This window comes from Geotrypetes seraphini, chromosome 2 (genome assembly GCF_902459505.1).
Source record: "Geotrypetes seraphini chromosome 2, aGeoSer1.1, whole genome shotgun sequence".
NCBI lineage: Eukaryota > Metazoa > Chordata > Amphibia > Gymnophiona > Dermophiidae > Geotrypetes > Geotrypetes seraphini.
The window spans coordinates 446,464,787-446,482,859 of record NC_047085.1 but is presented as its reverse complement, the minus strand read 5'-3'; the positions used below and the strand labels follow the sequence as shown (position 1 = coordinate 446,482,859).

The 18,073-nt window shown below is 43.9% G+C and overlaps 1 protein-coding gene across 3 annotated transcripts in view; it reads right to left on the bottom strand.

Annotated features, from left to right (window-relative positions):
- The window catches only part of SVIL (supervillin), a 483,923-nt gene that overhangs the window by 465,160 nt on the left and 690 nt on the right, over positions 1 to 18,073 (bottom strand). The window lies entirely within an intron of this gene.

The following is an 18,073-nucleotide window of genomic DNA, read 5'->3' as shown; positions in this document are numbered from 1 at the left end:
TTCTGCCCTCCCCTTATCACCACTTTCTATTTCCCTGAATCAGCAACAGCTTTTGCTGGGCTGGGGCGCAAGGAAAGTGGCTCTTTCTAGGCCTGGCTCTGCCCCCCCCCCCCAAACAAAAGCATCTCCCCCTTCTGGCCAGGCTTCATCACAGCAAATGCATGTCCTGAACCAGCAGCAAATTTTTAGTCCTAGGTCAACCTGATGCCCAGAAATATTCCACCCCTGAGAGGTGAAGCTGCCTTCTCTGCGAAGTCATGCTGCCAGCTCAAGATACACTTAGCACAGGACAGTCTCAAGAGAGAGAGAGGGGTTTCAAAATTGTAGCCACTACGTGCAGTATGCACACCCTAGTGAGCTGAAACCTATTTCATACCGTACGATGGAGAGAGACAGCAAAACAGTTGTCTGTGCAAATTCTGCAATGGCTTGGTTTAAGAACAGCAGCATACCGCTCCGGCTTCATATGACCCCCCCCCGACAGCTGCGATACAGTCAGATAACAAGCAAACGGAATTGCTAAACATTCCTTCCTACCCTGCTGCCAGCATCACCAAGATGTGAACCCCATGTAATCACTAGTTTGTTGCTACAAGATATCTGTTGCAATATCCCCTAAAAACTCTCCGGAGACTCCATCTACAATTACACTGCACAAATTAGCAGGCCTTCTAGGCTCCACCCTGCAAACAACGTTGCTTGAACAATAAGCGGCAAGAAACCTGGCAGTATACCATGCACATTAAGTCCAGCAAACCTCCTGCTGTACAAACACAGAGAGCACTATGAAGTAGTATTGTTTAGGTTCCGCTCTTCTAACCATAGCCTTTGAATAACCCACAGATCCCATTACTGTATACCAGAACGGAGGCAGCCAGGCCTATGGACAGCTAAGTTTTCCTTCTGCTGTGGCCTAAGGGGCCTAGATTACAAGTGGGGCTTCGGGCACTAATCTTGCTCTGTTTCAAAATACCTGTACACACACTTTCTGATTTTTTAACATATCCACATTCCATGGGCCCTTTTTTTCATACCACCCCCCTCCCCTCTAAGAGCATAACTTCCTGACTAGAACATTTTTCAACCACTTTGCTGCAGAGTCTGTGGGGATCCCGCGGGCATAAGGTCGTTACACGCTGAAATTCCTCTGGCAGTCTGGCATCATCTCCTTACCACCCTTTCCCCTGTCTCTCCTACAGGTTTGACATCGTTCTCTTATCTCCTTCTGCTTCCATAGGCCTCCATACTTGCAGCATTAGTCAGCATTGCCAACAGTGATTACAGCAGGGATTTTCTCTGGCCAGCTCCAGGGATCCTTTCCTCTGTCGCAACTTTCTGATGCCACATGGGAAGGACGCAGGAGAGGGAAAGCTTTAGGCCAGCTGGAGGAAGCTAAAGGTATATCACTGAGGGCAGGATGTACAAAGCTCCAACACCACAGTAAAAAAAATACTGTGGTGGGAGCAATTTTTGTTTTCCGGGTGATGCTTTGCACGAATAGCATGCAAATTAAACTCACGCTATTCGTAGGAAGCTGCCCCAGTAAAAGGAGGAGAAACTGTGCCTGGAGCTTGCTTAGAAAAATAAATCGCTAGCACCTCCCCACCATCCCTCCTGTCACAAAAATTTCTTCTGACGCCGCTGTCTCAATGCCAGCTGAGCTGACTGCAGGAGGAGAATTCCTGATCAGCTGAGCCGGCAGTGCTCCCCGATGTCACTGGCTTCAGGGCTTCCCACTAAGCTATTTGGGGCTTCCCCTGCTGATAGTGGGACCAGGAAGTGACATCAGAAGGAGAGCCGAGGCCAGGTTGAAGATGCTGTTCATGCCGGTGAAGTTAAAGAGGTACAGGAGAGGGGAAGGGAAGGGACATGTGAGGGTGGAGTAGAGGGTGGGAAGGCTGCCATCGCCCCTGTCACCTCACACTCTTGCTACGCCATCCCCACTTGTCCCCAGTCAGTTTTGATCCATCCCCGCTATAAAATGGATATTTTATCACCAATACCACAGATTCTTACAGACTTCCTATGGTCTACATCCCCATCCACACTTCTATTCTCCACCCAGTCCTTGGGACATAGCTAGCCATTTTGAATTTTAGGATATCCACCATGGATACGCACGAGATGGATTTCCGCAGAATGGTGGTATTGTATGCAAGTTTCTTTCACACCCATTCACTGTGGATATTTGGAAAAGTTGACTGGCTAGGTGAATCCCAAAGAATGGATTGAAAATCCCTGGTCTAGAATAATAATTATCCCGCTATACCTTTCCATCTGAATTGTTTTGTAGGAGCCTGATGTGCTAACCCTGTGATTTCCCTCGGGTGGCAGTCCATTACAGAGAAAAGCTTGCTGCAGATGTTTGTTTTTAAATTTATATTTAAAAGGATCCCTCCCGCCCCTCCTGTGCCTTTCTTTACCTCCCTCTCACCTCCTCCGTGTACCTTTTACAATCCCTGGTGGTCCATTGGTGAACCAGAGCAGAAGCGGACTTCCTGCACACCTGGATATAATTGGAATTACAGAAACATGGTGGACAGAGGAGAATCAATGGGATGTGGCGCTGCCGGGGTACAAGCTCTACAGGAGGGACAGGACCCACAAGAAGGGGGGAGGCATAGCACTATATATAAAGGACTCTATCTACTCGGTCGGGATGGATATGGCAAAGAAGGCAGAGGGGCTGGAATCGCTATGGGTCAAATTGCCGGGAAACAAGGGTGCAGGCATAAAACTGGGGCTGTACTATCGCCCGCCTGGTACGCCGGAAGGAGTCGGACAAGACTTGGAAGCTGAACTGAGACAAGAATGCAGGACTGGAAGTGTAACAGTGATGGGGGACTTCAACTACCCGGGGATTGACTGGAGTATGGGTCACTCCAACTGCACTAGGGAAACAGGATTTGTAGAAGCTGTGAGGGACTGCTTCATGGAGCAACTAGTCAGGGAACCGACGCGAGGGAGTGCTACTCTTGACCTCATCCTAAACGGATTAGGGGGGCCTGCAAGAGGGGTGGAAGTGGGAGGACCACTAGGCAACAGTGACCACAACGCGATCAGATTCACATTAGAAAGGGGGACACCCACAGTAAGGAGGACCGCAACAACTGCGCTCAACTTCAGGAAAGGGAACTATGTTGCTATGAGGGAAATGGTGGGGAGGAAACTCAGAAACATCCTTAGGATGGAGACTGTAGGAAGCGCCTGGACCCTATTCAGGGACACCCTGCAGGAAGCACAAAGAATGTACGTCCCCAGTTTCAGGAAAGGCGGCAAGAACAAGCGGTCAAAGGACCCGGTTTGGATCTCAACAGAAGTAAAGAGGGCAATAAATGACAAAAAAGTATCCTTCCGGAGATGGAAAAAGGACCCAACGGAGGAAAATCACCAGGCGCACAGGAAATGCCAAAAGGAATGCCACCGAGAGGTTAGAAAAGCAAAAGGGAAATACGAAGAGGGGCTGGCCAGGGAGGCGAAAAACTTCAAGGCATTCTTCAGTTACGTAAAGGGGAAGCGGCCAGCGAGAGAGGAGGTGGGGCCATTGGACGATGGGGATAGGAAGGGAGTGATTAAGGAGGATAAAGAGGTAGCTGAGAGATTGAACACGTTCTTCTCGTCGGTTTTCACGAGAGAAGACACATCTAATATACCGGACTCAGAGGAGCTCATGAGTGGGGAACAGGCTGAAAAATTGGAACACATAGAGGTAAGTAAGGAGGATGTCCTCAAACAGATAGACAGGTTAAAATGTGGCAAATCGCCGGGCCCAGACGGGATCCACCCAAGGGTTCTAAAGGAACTAAGACAAGAAATAGCGGGCACAATCCAGCATGTTTGCAACCTATCCTTGAAAACTGGAGAGGTACCAGAGGACTGGAAATTGGCGAATGTCACACCTATCTTCAAGAAGGGATCGAGGGGTGACCCCGGGAACTACAGGCCGGTGAGCCTGACCTCAATTATAGGGAAGATGGTGGAAGCTATGATCAAGGACAGTATTTGCGAGCACATCGAGAGGAATGGCCTACTGAGAACAAGCCAGCACGGATTCTGTAAGGGAAGGTCATGCTTAACGAACCTTCTGTACTTCTTTGAGGGAATAAGCAGTCGGGTGGACAATGGGGAACCAATAGACATCATTTACCTCGATTTTCAAAAGGCTTTCGACAAGGTGCCACATGAAAGGCTGCTTAGGAAGCTGTGGAACCACGGGGTGGGAGGGGATGTGCACAGATGGATCGAGCACTGGTTGTCGGGTAGACTGCAGAGGGTCGGAGTAAAGGGACAATATTCTGACTGGCGGGGAGTCACGAGCGGTGTACCACAGGGATCGGTGCTGGGGCCGTTACTCTTCAACATATTTATCAATGACCTGGAAAAGGAGGCAAAGTGCGAGGTTATAAAATTTGTAGACGATACCAAACTGTGCGGCAGAGTTAGGTCCAGGGAGGAGTGTGAGGACCTACAAAGGGACCTGGACAAACTGGAAGACTGGGCAAACAAATGGCAAATGCGCTTTAACGTGGAAAAATGCAAGGTCATGCATATAGGGAAAAAGAACCCGTTGTTCAACTACAAATTGGGGGGGGCATTGTTGGGAGACAGCAGTCTTGAGAGAGACTTGGGTGTGATGGTGGATGCATCACTGAAGCCATCCGCATAGTGCGCAGCAGCCTCGAAAAAAGCCAACAGGATGCTGGGCATCATAAAGAGGGGCATAACAACCAGGACGCGGGAAGTCATCATGCCATTGTATCGAGCGATGGTGCGTCCACATCTGGAATACTGCGTTCAATATTGGTCGCCGTACCTCGAGAAGGACATGGCGGTACTTGAGAGAGTCCAAAGGAGAGCAACGAAACTGGTAAGAGGGCTGGAACACTGCCCATACGCTGAGAGGTTGGATAGGCTGGGGCTCTTCTCTCTGGAAAAAAGGAGGCTCAGGGGAGATATGATAGAGACCTTCAAGATCATGAGGGGCATAGAGAGGGTGGATAGGGACAGATTCTTCAGGCTGAAGGGGACAACAGGTACGAGGGGGCATTCGCAGAAACTGAAGGGAGATAGGTTCAAAACAAATGCAAGGAAGTTTTTTTTCACACAAAGGGTCGTGGACACTTGGAATGCACTACCGGAGGAAGTGATCAGGCAGAGTACGGTACAGGGATTCAAACAGGGATTGGACAGATTCCTGAGGGATAAAGGGATCGTGGGATACTGAGGGAGGAGCTGGGATGTAACACAAGTATAGAAAGCTAACCAGGTAATAAGTATAGAAACCCAACCAGGTCGTGCATGTGCAAGACCGGAGGGTTAGGACTTCGATGGGAAGATAGGACTTCAATGTGAAACCAAGGTGGCAAGGGAGCCCCTTCTGGTGATACAGACAGGTCGTGACCTGTTTGGGCCGCCGCGGGAGCAGACTGCCGGGCAGGATGGACCTATGGTCTGACCCGGCGGAGGCACTGCTTATGTTCTTATGTTCTTATGCCCTGTGGAGAGCCGCTAGTGCTTGGTTGCCATGAGTTCTCGCATGCCTCATGAGAACTCATGGCAACCAATCACTAACTGCTCTCCACAGGGCAGGAGCGTGGGAAGTCCACACCTACTCCAGTTCACCACTGGACCACCAGGAATTGTAAATGTACGCGAGAGAGGCGGAAGGGAGGTAAAGGAAGGCACAGTCAGCCGGGACGAATCCCTCCTATCCCAGCCCACTGCTGGACCACCAGGGATTTTAAAGGTATATTCAGGAGGCAGAAGGGTTGGCAAAAATTTTTCAAGTCAGCCAGGACAGGAGGCGGGAGGAAACCTTCCTGTCCTTGCCCACCAGGTGTTATGGAGGGCCCAGAGGAGGACTGCAACAGGTTTGGGAGGGGGAAAACCAGGGGGGTACTGACCTGAATATAAGCCAAGACCCCCATTTTTGGCCCCAAAATCTCAGCTTATATTCGAGTATATATGCTAATATATACATTCAGGCTTATTTCTATAGGAAGACTATTCCAAGTCTGAACTGCTGGTAAGAAACCAATTGTACCAGTTGACTCTTCCTAACTACGCTAAAAACAGAAACTGAATTTTAAAGTTATAGTTACTCCATGTAGTAATAAAATTAGCTGGAATACATAAGAGATGTTAATTGGTTGAAGCACATTTCAGATAATTCAGTGCCTCTTGCTACTTGATATGTTCTTCCTTCCAAAAGTCCTTTCAACCATTGAAAAACATTACCATAAATACCCAATTCACTCAACCTATATAGCATTAATGAATGATCCACCATCTCAAACACAGTGGAATCAAACTGCAGTACCACTGCCTGTCGCCCCTTGATTAAGCGCTCCCGCACAGCTGAAACCATCTCTAACAAGAGTGTCTCCAGTACTCTGAAAGGCTCTAAAACAGGGGTGGGCAACTCTGGCCCTCGAGGACCAGAATTGCCCACCCCTGCTCTAAAACCATGTTGAATATAATGTAGTACAGTATAATCTCGTTATAACGGACTTCAAGGGACCTGGAAAAACAGTCCGTTCTAGCCAGAGTCCGTTATATCCAAAGTTGCATTTTTTTAAAACTTTATTTAGGTCAACTTGAAACAATGTACAATCATTGAACAACAGTCACTGCACAAGCATTTCAGCAACATCAATAACAAAACTTAGCAAAACATTGGTATGGCACGAAATGTTTGCAAAACCAGAACACTAAAAGATGTTCTAAACTCTAAAGCATTATGTCGTACTGTACTGGAAAGAAAAATAATCTGTCATTTTCTTCTGAGCTGCATTTTGATACTATATCACCAGCATGCCACGTGCCTTGTAAGCGGAGCCTGCATGTCCGTTATAGCCGAACAAAACTACAGCTAAAAGTGGCTCTGGGGACCAAATTGGCTGTCCATTATATCCGAAAGTCCGTTGTATGCGAGTCCGCTATATGCGATGATTTTCTGCATGTTTATAAAAGGCACACAGCCGGGACCAGCGGACCTTGTCCACTATAGATGAGGTTCTGTTATAAGCGAGTCCGTTATAACAAGATTATACTGTACTCCAACTTGAACAACAAATTTATTCAATTGATAATTAACCAGTGATTTGAGCAATTTAGCAATCCATGGCATACTTGCTATTGGTCTAAAATTTTCAAGTTTAGAAAGATCTGCCCCTGTTGTCTTAGGAACAGGAGTTAACAGAAAATATTTTTAAGGGTAGTAACCTTCTTGTAATGTGACATTAACAAACTATGTTAACCAATTCACAAGATGTGATGGTATTGTCCTCAACAAATATGATGGTCAAGAGTCAAGTGCACAATAATTTTTAGCTAACCTTTTCAATAATTGAATAATATGCTTATCTTTATTGCAAAAAAAAAACAAAACTAGTGTGCAAAGACGTTTTCATGAACTTCAAAAATCAATGAGCTGCTCTACATACTTTTGCATCACAGCAGCTACTGCAGTTCTGGAGTTAAGCTTTCACACATAACCGACCATGCGCAGATGTTCTACACCAGTGGTGTCAAACTCACGGCCTGCGGGCCACATGCGGCCCACCAGATACTATTTTGAGGCCCTCATAATGTTTATCATAATCACAAGTGTCAAATAAAACAGTTTCTTGATCATATGTCTCTTTAGCTATAAATTTTAATATTATTATTAAGACTTAGCCAAAAGGAAAGATTTATAAACTATGAAGAGTTTTACCTCATGCAAAATTGTCATTTCTTTAATAAGACATTAACTATTTTTTTTCTGAGGCCCTCCAAGTACCTACAAATCCCAAATGTGGCTCTGCAAAGGGTTTGAGTTTAAGACCACTGTTCTACACTGAAGAGCAAAATGTTTCTCATAATTTGCCAAATAGGGCTTTACTCGCTATAGGGGTGCAAATACACATTAACTTTTATCAGAGAACCTCGTTTGTGAAATAAATGTCACAAGCTAGAGTATTAAGATCAACCTCAACAAGGTTTTATCCCTCTGACACAGAATGTTAGTAAGAAGCCAGTCAGGCACTAAATAACGATCCAGGGTCTTATCTTTTCTATAAGCACAGAAAGGGGGAGGGGCTTTATTCAAAGAGCCTTTATTCATGAAAAGAATAGAGCACCCTCTGGGGAATCACTGCCAAAGGACTTTGAATACACAATTCAAAATTCTTAACCAGATATCTTTACGTTCCACCACAACAGCAAACTGGAGTGGATGACAAACAAGGGCAGTCGCCGTTTTATTTCCTGGAGACAATACAACAATATCCATCACTGCCAGAGACCCAAAGTTGGCTTCTGAATCTTATGCATCACGACCTGGAATAAGTTGCTGCTTGCAATGAGAAATAAGGCAAATATTTTCCTAGCTGTGCCATGGATGGCCAGCTCTCAACTATGATTTAAACTAAGACAGTCAGTGCTCTATGATGGAAAGTAGAGATACTACCAGGCTCCTATAAAATGCACTGGGTTGCATTTTCTTTTCCAGGACACACCAGAAATGACAACTTTTCCAACTTAATTGAAGGCCTGTTCTTTCAGAAAAAAGCATAAGCAGAAACCTTACTTGTCACTAACAAAATCCAGCTTCCTCCTTGAAAATCTCATTACATACACATTATTCTTTCTGCATTACATGCTGGTGGGGTTTTTGTTTGTGTTTTTTGCAACAGTCACAGAACACAAAAAAAGGGCACTGCAAAGATATTAAAATACCCTATTAGGTCTCTGGTTCCCAAACCTTTTCCTGGAGGATCTCCAGCCAGTCAGTCAGCCCCCCCCCCCCCCCCATTACAGAGAAAACTGTAATTTTTCCCTACAAAAGAAGGAAAAAGACTATTTCCTCTTTAATGAGGGGTTCCCCCCCAACGGGAGCGCCAACAGTTCTAAGTAAGGTGTATGTGTGGGGTTTCCCCTCACACCTCCCCTCAGAGCGCTTTAAACAAATGTTTTAATCCAGCACACTAACATCCTGCGCGCGATTGTCTCGCACGGTTTAGTCTATGTACCAAATTAGACACTCAACGATGCTGATCTTTTTTGTGTATAAACTATGCTCCTGCATTGAGCAACAGGGTAACCAAATCATGTGCTATGCCTATGCCAGACGCGACAATTATTTGTAGAACTTATGTGGTCAGACTGTATCATGTATCCCCTTATTACACCCCTTACCTGTACCGCTCACTTGAATCTAAAGTGACCCTATCCAGGATTGCTCTAAAACTGTACAATGTTTAGAGAATTTCTTTATCCAATCTTATAATCTCATAAATTAGTTTAGTCGTAACCCTTCACGATGTTCAGAAATTAACCTCATGTAATGATTTATTGTAAATCTATGAATTCAATCTGTATATTGTAACCCATTCTGATCTCTTTGGAGAGGACGAGATATAAAACACAAACAAATAAATAAATAATTAAGAGTAGTAGTACAGATACAAGATCCTTTGCCCGAAATTCTGAAAACCAACAAGCTCCAAAAACTGAAATTTGATGTAAACTGGAAGTAGTCAATTTCCCCGCCATGACACACGCTGAAACCAACGCAAGTACATGCATTTCTCCTGTTCTCTGTGCAATTGAAGTCAGAGGGCTGGGGAAAAAAATGGTAAAGACAGCGGCAGATTTCATTTGGGTAGCAATTTTATGGACTTATGATCTGTCTTTTTCTGACTTAACGTTACCATTCCAAAATCTAAAAAGCTCCAAAAACCAAAATATGCCTGGTCCCAAGGATAAAGTATCTTGTACCTGTAGTAGTATATTCATTGTAGATACCCTGAAAAATGGATTGGATTGGATTGGAGGGGACCCCCCCTCCCAGGACCAGGTTTAGGAACCACTGCCCTAGATGAAATTTTTGCAATCTGTCTCCACTTCCAATGCACACCTTGCTGTAGGCAACAGTTCGAGCATACATTACATTCACAAGTGGAAGCTTGGCTCTTCAACCAGGCCTTTAATGGAAGTAATGGACATGCTAGTCACACACAATGAGTGACACCAGCTGCACATACTATAGGACATGTTTAACCTCTCCTTGATAAAATGAAGATGAACAAAGCAATGGAACCAGAGGAGATCCATCACAGGATATTGAGGGAGCTCAGAGAGGTTCTGGTGGGTCCTCTTAAAGATTGGTTCAATAAATCCTTGGAGATGGGATAAGTTCTATGGGATTGGAGAAGAATGGTGTGGTCCCTTTTTACAAAAGCAGTCACAGAAAGGACTGAGCACGTTACTGAATACTATGTGAAGCTATACTGGCTGAAATTAGATCAAATACATTTCAGGTTGCTTGTGATGGTATATCTGTGTTTGAATTGGTTGGCTCCTGCAAGTTTGGTGGGTACTATTCATGCTTATGTCCCCTTGTCAAAATTGTGTTCTGTTCATCATGGCAATTTGTTTGTGCCATCTATAAGGGACCTGAGATTGAACTCCTCATGTGTGACTATGTTCTCTTGTAGGGGGCCCCAGGAATGGAATCTCCTACCTTTGTACATCAGAAAGCAATGTAATCTTGCTGGGTTTAAGAAGCTACTAAAGAGGCATTTATTTTGTCATATGAAGTATGGATATTAAGTTTGCTGTTTAGGTGTAAGCGCTGGTCACTTATTTGTGTGATTGTTTTATATGTATTTTATGTATTTTTTATTATGTATGTTTATACTTGTGAGCCACTTTAGGAAAAGCGGATTATAAATAAAATAAAACAAAAAACAGAGATGAAGCGGGAAACCACAGGCTGGCAAGCCTCACTTTGGTTATTGGAAAAATAATGGAAGTGTTACTTAAGGAAAGGACAGTGAGTTTCCTAGAATCCTAATGGGTTACAAGATCCAAGGCAACATGGTTTTACTAAAGGTAAATCATCCCAAACAAATATGGTTGAATTATTTGACTGGGCGACCAGAGAACTGGATCGAAGATGAGTGCTAGATGTAATTTACTTAGATTTCAGCAAAGCCTTTGACATGTTTCCTCATAAGAGGCTCTTGAATAAACTTGACAGGCTGAAGTCAGCACCCAAAGCGGTGAACTGGATTAGAAACTGGTTGATTTACAGACACCAAAAGGTGATGGTTAATGTAATTCACTCAGAGGAAGGAAATGAGTAGTGGAGCACCTCGAGGATCGGTGATGGGGCAGATTCTGTTCAAAATGTTTTGTGAGCGACATTGGCAAAGAGTTAAGAAGGTAAGGTTTATCTCTTTGCAAATGATACCAAGATTTGTAACAATGTGGACAACCCAGAGGGAGTGGAAAATATGAAAAATGATCTGCAAATGTTAGAAGAATGATCTGTGTGGCAACTAAAATGCAATATAAAGAAGTTCAGAGTGATGCATTTGGGGGTCTAGAAATCTGAGGAAGCCGTATGAGCTGGGAGGTGAGAGGCTAATGTGCACAGATGGGGAGAGGGACATTGTGATGAGTGTCTGAGGATCTGAAGGCATAGAAAGTGCAACAAGGCAATGGCTGTAGCTAGAAGGATGCTAGGCTGAATAGAGAGAGACAAAACCAGTAGAAGAAAGAAGGTGTTGATGTACAGGTCCGTTTGCGAGGCTTCACTTGGAGTACTGTGTTCAATTTTGGAGGCCGTATCTGGTGAAGGATATAAGATGACTTGAAACGGTTCAGAGAAAGGCGCCAAAAGATACAAGAGAAGAGACTGGAAGATTGAATATGTATACTCTAGAAGACAAGATGGTGGAGAGAGAAATGGTGATGAATTCAGAAAAGTGTGAGATGAATACAGAGGATCTCTAATCAGAACATAAAGACTATAAATTGATGAAATAAGCTGGTACTAGGTGGACTTGCACAGTTTTGAATGGGCTATTCGGTTTTGGATGAACTGGGGAGGGCTTCCTCAGAACTCTAGTAATTTGGAGATAGGCTGGAGTGAGCTTCAATGACAACTCTAGTAGTTGGGTTCCAAGGACTACTACTACTATTTATTATTACTATAGTGCTGAAAGGCGTACGCAGCGCTGTACATTTTAACATACAATAGACAGTCCCTGCTCAGAAGAGCTAACAATTTAATTTAGACAGGACATTTCAGGGTTGGGGAGATTATAGCGGATATAGGTATCCCACAGCAGCAGGGTTGGGGAGATTATAGCGGGTATAGGTATCCCACAGCAGTGAGGGGGAGTTTAAGAGTTGAAAGCAGTTTCAAAAAAGTGGGCCTTTAGCTTGGATTTGAACACTGCCAGGGACGGAGCACAACGCATTGATTCAGGCAACCTGTTCCAGACATACGGCGCCACAAGAAAGAAGAGGCGGAGTCTGGAGCTGGCAGTGGAAGAGAAGGGTACAGATAAGAGGGGCTTGCCCGATGAGCAGAGATCACAGGGGGAGGGTGCATAGGGGAAGATAAGCGAGGAGAGATATTGTGGGGGGGGGGGGCCTTCATAGCGAACGCACTTGTAGGTCAGCAAGAGGAGTTTAAACTGTATTCGGAAATGGACGGGGAGCCAATGAAGCGACAATACCAGGCAGACTTCTATGGTCTGAGGCTCAAAAATATCAAAGAAAAAAAAGACATTTTAATCATGAATTTATAATGTGTGTAACTGTTAGGCATACTGGATGGACCATTCAGGTCTTTTATCTACTGTCTACCTATATTACTATGTTACCCTAGCTGCGATAACTTTCAAGCACCATTCTGACGTCATATGCAACTTCTTTAAATTACTCTCCTTATTTACTTTATCTTATCTACAGTATATGCTCCACCTTTGCTTACATCTACTGAAGTATGTTTTATTGTGTTTTGTGTTAACATTGTAATGTAGCTTTGCATTGTAATTTGAATATTTTTACTGCTGTAATTGTCTATTGCTTAGGTTTGACTTATTCTTAAGTGAATTCCTTAACAAAAAAAAAAAAGAAGCAGTAAATAAACCCTAATAAATAACTAACTAAATAAATAAAATGTCTCAATTGTATGGACCTTCTGACCGCAGCCAGGCACAACGCTACCGGTTGCTTAACTCTTCGTCGGTCCAGCCTTTATTAAATATCCTTAATGTATTTATTTTAACTCATTTTATCATTTTGTCTTTTAATTTACAATTTTTCAATGTTTTTAATATCAAACAGAAGAATGTCACTTAACTTTATAGTGATCTGTCCTTCATTCACCTCTCCCGACATGCATGTTTCAAAATGAAACTTTTCTTCAGGGTCGAGGGAAACATTTTAGGGAGCCTATTCAAACTTTCTGCAGTCAGAAGGTCCATACAATTGAGAATATTGATTGCATCTGTCATCTGCCTTTTGGTGAGACACTAGTAAGACAAAGTGTGACACAATTTGATTGAACACACAACAATGGCTTATATATACAGGACCTCAGGTACAGCAACACAAATACTCCACAACAGGCACATTTGGAGCTAACCCAAAAGACCTATCTTTCAAACTTACACCGGAGGCCTCCCATACCAAAACCAGCACCAACTCAAATACCAAGACACTGTGTTATGCGCCTCCGACTCAAAAACAAAACAGGTTGGGAAAGCTAAAGATCTTGGGGGAGGAAGTGACTTCACTGGGGTAGATGGAAGCTTAATCTCAGAGCTCCGTCTGCAGCCCCGAGAAATCCCTGGTTTTTTTTGTGGTTTGACTCACCATTTGCTCTATCTACGGGATGGCTGCTGGACCGTATCCACAGCGGGTGCAGATGGCATCAAAGAAGCATCCGGAGACAGATAAACACCTGAGCCGTGGCAGGACATGTGCCACACGGTGCAGAGAGTCTTTAGCCTTGCACTGGTTGCTATTAGAGAATGACACAGTGACAAAATTCATCACCTTTCCCGTCCCAGCGGATAACCGCGGGAAGCCATCTTCATGTCATTCTTTAAGGAGAGAGGGAAGAATCAGAGTATGAATGGCCACAACCACTGACCCACAAGCTTTGCTTTGAAGAATACTGGTGTAGAAGGACTGAGGTTGAAACAGACACTACAGAATGACAGTCTCTGGTATGCAGAGCAGATATTGTGATGTCATAATGCCTCATTCCACCAGTGCCTAAGAGCCAATCACATCAATAATAATAATAATAATAACTTTATTCTTATATACCGCCAACAATCTTGCGACTTCTAGGCGGTTTACAATGAAGAGAAACTGTACAGACAGCGAATTACAGAGTATAGCATTGAACATCAAGTAATAGTAACAGGAGAGTATGTCACAATGGCTTCATTATCCTTGGCTCACATAAGAATCAGAGTATGAATGGCCAAAACCACTGACCCTCAAGCTTTGCTTTGAAGAATGCCGGTGTAGAAGGACTGAGGTTGAAATAGACACTAGAAAATGACATGGGATTATTTCCCGCGGTTATCCGCGGGGACGGGAACGGTGATGAATTTTGTCACCGTGTCATTCTCTAGTTCCTATTTTACCAAATGTCTGCTCCCTTGACAACAAATCTGCTACACTTCTAAACTGCATGCTTTGTGGTAAAGCCAGGGATGGATCCGTTTATCCTGAAACTCTGGAGCAAGCTGCCAAAGCTATCCCGAAATAAAGGATCTACATATTAGGAATAGAAATCCCAATAAGCCAGGCTCTATATGTAGAGAAAAGAAATAAATCTATTTCTTCAAGTACTGTATAACTACTACTAATAATAATCATTTCTATAGCGCTGTACACATAATATGAGGGTACTTTCTCAGTCCCTAGTGGGCTCACAATCAGTTTTTGTACCTAAGGCAATGGAGTGTTAAGTAGAGAATGATATGGGGGCATATTTGTCCCCATCCCCGCAGGAACTCAATTTCCCCGTCCCCGCGAGTTTTGTCACTGTCCTGTAAGCTCTGCCTCGAACACTTATGATTTTAAAGTACTTGAGGCTTGTGCAAATGAGGACAGAGCTTTCGGGAATGGGGAAGGAACAGGAAAAGAACTTGCCAGGACGGGACAGGAAAATGAATCGCCGCGGGGAAGGGGGGAAAAATTTGTCCCCATGTCATTCTCTAGTGCTAAGTGACTTGTCTAGGGTCACAAGGAGCTGCAATAGGAATTGAACCCGGTTCCCTAGGATCAAAGTCCACTGCACTAACCAACATACATCACTACTGGTACTTTCTATAGTGCTACCAGGCATAGGTAGTGCTGTACACCAAAACATGGAAAAGAGAGTCCCTGCTCAAATGAGCTTAGAATCCAGTTAAGAAAGACAAACTACACAAAAAGGTGGGGGAATTACAAAGGTATGGGTGCTTAGCAGGTGGGCTGGAATTTGGAATTGAAAGCAGCGTCAAAGAAGTGGGCTTTGAATCTGGATTTGAATACTGCCAGGGACGGAGCGCAACACACCGAGTCAGGCAGTTTGTTCCAGGCATATGGTGCTGCAAAGTAGAAGGGATGGAGTCTGGATTGGCCATAGAGGAGAAGGGGTACAGATAAGAAAGACTTACCCGATAAGTGGCGTATAGGGAAGAGATGAGAGAGGAACGATACTGAGGAGCTGCAGAGTGAACGCGCTTGTAGGTCAGTAAGAGGAGTCTGTGGAAATGGATAGGAAGCCAATGAAATGACTTGAGGAGAGGGGTAATGTGGTCATAGTGACATGATTGAGACGTTTAAATATATCACGGGCCGTATCGAGGTGGAAGACGATATCTTCTTTCTTAAAGGACCCTCGACCACAAGAGGGCATCCGCTGAAAATCAGGGGCGGGCAATTTCATGGTGACACCAGGAAGTATTTCTTCACCGAAAGGGTGGTCGATCGTTGGAATGAACTTCCACTGCAGGTGATTAAGGCCAGCAGCGTGCCAGACTTTAAGAAAAAAATGGGATACGCATGTGGGATCTCTAGCTGGGTGAAGTTATGAGGGTGGGTCATTAGGGTGGGCAGACTTGATGGGCTGTGGCCCTTTTCTGCCATCATTTTCTATGTTTCTATTGGCGGAATATGAGGCATGCAGCACAGTTCTAAACTGATTGAAGGGGAAAGGATGGTTTAGCGGAAGGCCAGTGGAAACAGGTTGCAGTAGTCTAGGCGAGAGGTGACGAGAGTCTTAGCAGTGTACTCAGAAAGGAAGGGCCAGATTTTGGCAATGTTGTAGAGAAAACCGACAGGTTTTGGTGGTCCGTTGGATATGTGAACAGAAGGAGAAAGACGAGTCAAAGATTACTCTGAGGTTATGAACCAACGAGACAGAGTTGATTAGGGTGTTATCCACAGACATAAGAAAACAGAGGAAGAGGAGAGGCAGGTTTAGGAGGAAAGATAAGGCACTCTCTCTTAGCCATGTTTAATTTTAGATGCTGCATGTTACCAAAGCTGACATAATTCAAATCAATGCAGTTAAAATCAAATTTATTTTTATCTTTGTTGTCTGAGCATTTTCTATTTCTAATAAAAAAAATCTGCGTATAATGTGTATATTTGCGTATGTCTAGTAGCATTATGGAAATTATTATTAGTAGTAGTAGTTCTGTTCTTTTTATCTGCTTTCAATATCTTCCTCCTTTTAGAATCTCATTTTCAATTTCTGTTGGCTTCATTTCTTCCCCTACATCTCCCTTGTCCAGTCATCCCTAGCTCTTCCATTCCTATGTTTTGCTCCACTCCCCAGCTTCCTCATTTCTACCTTCTGTATGCACTGCTTTCCAAGCCCTCATCCAGTCTTCTGCAGGACTGTTGCATGGGTATTGGGTGCCTCGAACAATCTGCCAGCCTTATGCCCTCCCTCACTCAAATTTCAGGCCCCTAGTATTTGCCCCACCCCAGACATCATCGCACATGTCCAGTGTGTGCGGGTGTCACCCACTCTTCATGCAGGTAAATGCATGTATTAAAATTGTTTTCATATTTGTGTGGCTGTCAGGTTCTATTGTTTTGCTCTAACTGCAGCTGCTCCCCTAGGCAACCATCTAAGCATGTCTAATGGTTAGGCTGGCCTTGGTCTTCTACCTCTCGTCCTCTCTCTAGTCTAGTGCATGTTCCTTTCCTGTTGCTCAACTTCCCTGGTTCTGGCTCCTGTTTTCTGTCATCCTAGTTAGCTCCTCTTTCCTGTTTCATGCCCTTATCCTCCCAGATCATCATATTCACCCCTTCTCAGGCCCTGTCTCATACTCTTAGTGTCCCTATAATCTTTATCCAGTTTATGGTTTATTAATCTTGTTATACCGCTCGTTCATTTTACTGGTCCAGGTGGTTTAAATGTCTCCTTCTCCTTGCACCCCTCCCTATGTGATGCTTCCTTCTCCCTAATCATTCATTGTAGCCCTCACTCTTGCTGTCCCCAATTTTTAAGTCTGAAGAATAGAAAATAAGAACGAATTTAATCCAAACCTCTCTTTTTCAGTACAATAAAATAATAAAAAACATAGTTCTAATCTCACAGTCATGCTACAGAAAATCCACATCCAAATTGTTAGGCAAACATTTTTATGTAATGAGAAAAAGCATGCAACACCTATAAATACTAAAAAAAGGAAAAAAAAAAAAACCCAACCCAAACCTTCATAACCCATAAGGCTATCACTTTCTTGGTGTTTGTACACCATGAAAGTGATAGATGCAGGCTAGCAATGAAAACTCAGCACTGTCCATAGGACCCCTCCACTAAATTCTGCACATATATTATTTTCCTTTACTGATGCTCTTCTTTAGGGCTGCATTTCTGTGGAAACGTATAGTATATAGGAAAATAAATGCTGTCGGTCAGTGCTAGTGGTATATCTCAACTACCTACAGACTGACCCCCTTGGCGTCATTTCCTTACTAAACAAAAACAAATAAAGATCTAGAAAAGCTACGCTTAGAATTTAGATTATTTTGTAGATAAATGATCCGAAAACAAAAACAACCCCCCTCCAAAAAAAATCACTTTCTATGGAGGATTTAGAACAGCTGACACTGTAGGGTGGTTTTTTAAAGGGTTGGGGGAAGGAGCAGCGATCCCCAGTAGAACCAAAAAAGCTCTCTGCCCACTTTCCAGCACAGAAAGAAGGCAGGAAGTGGCCGTGATATAATTGCAGGATATTTAATTTGGGGACGGGGAGGTTAGTAGAGA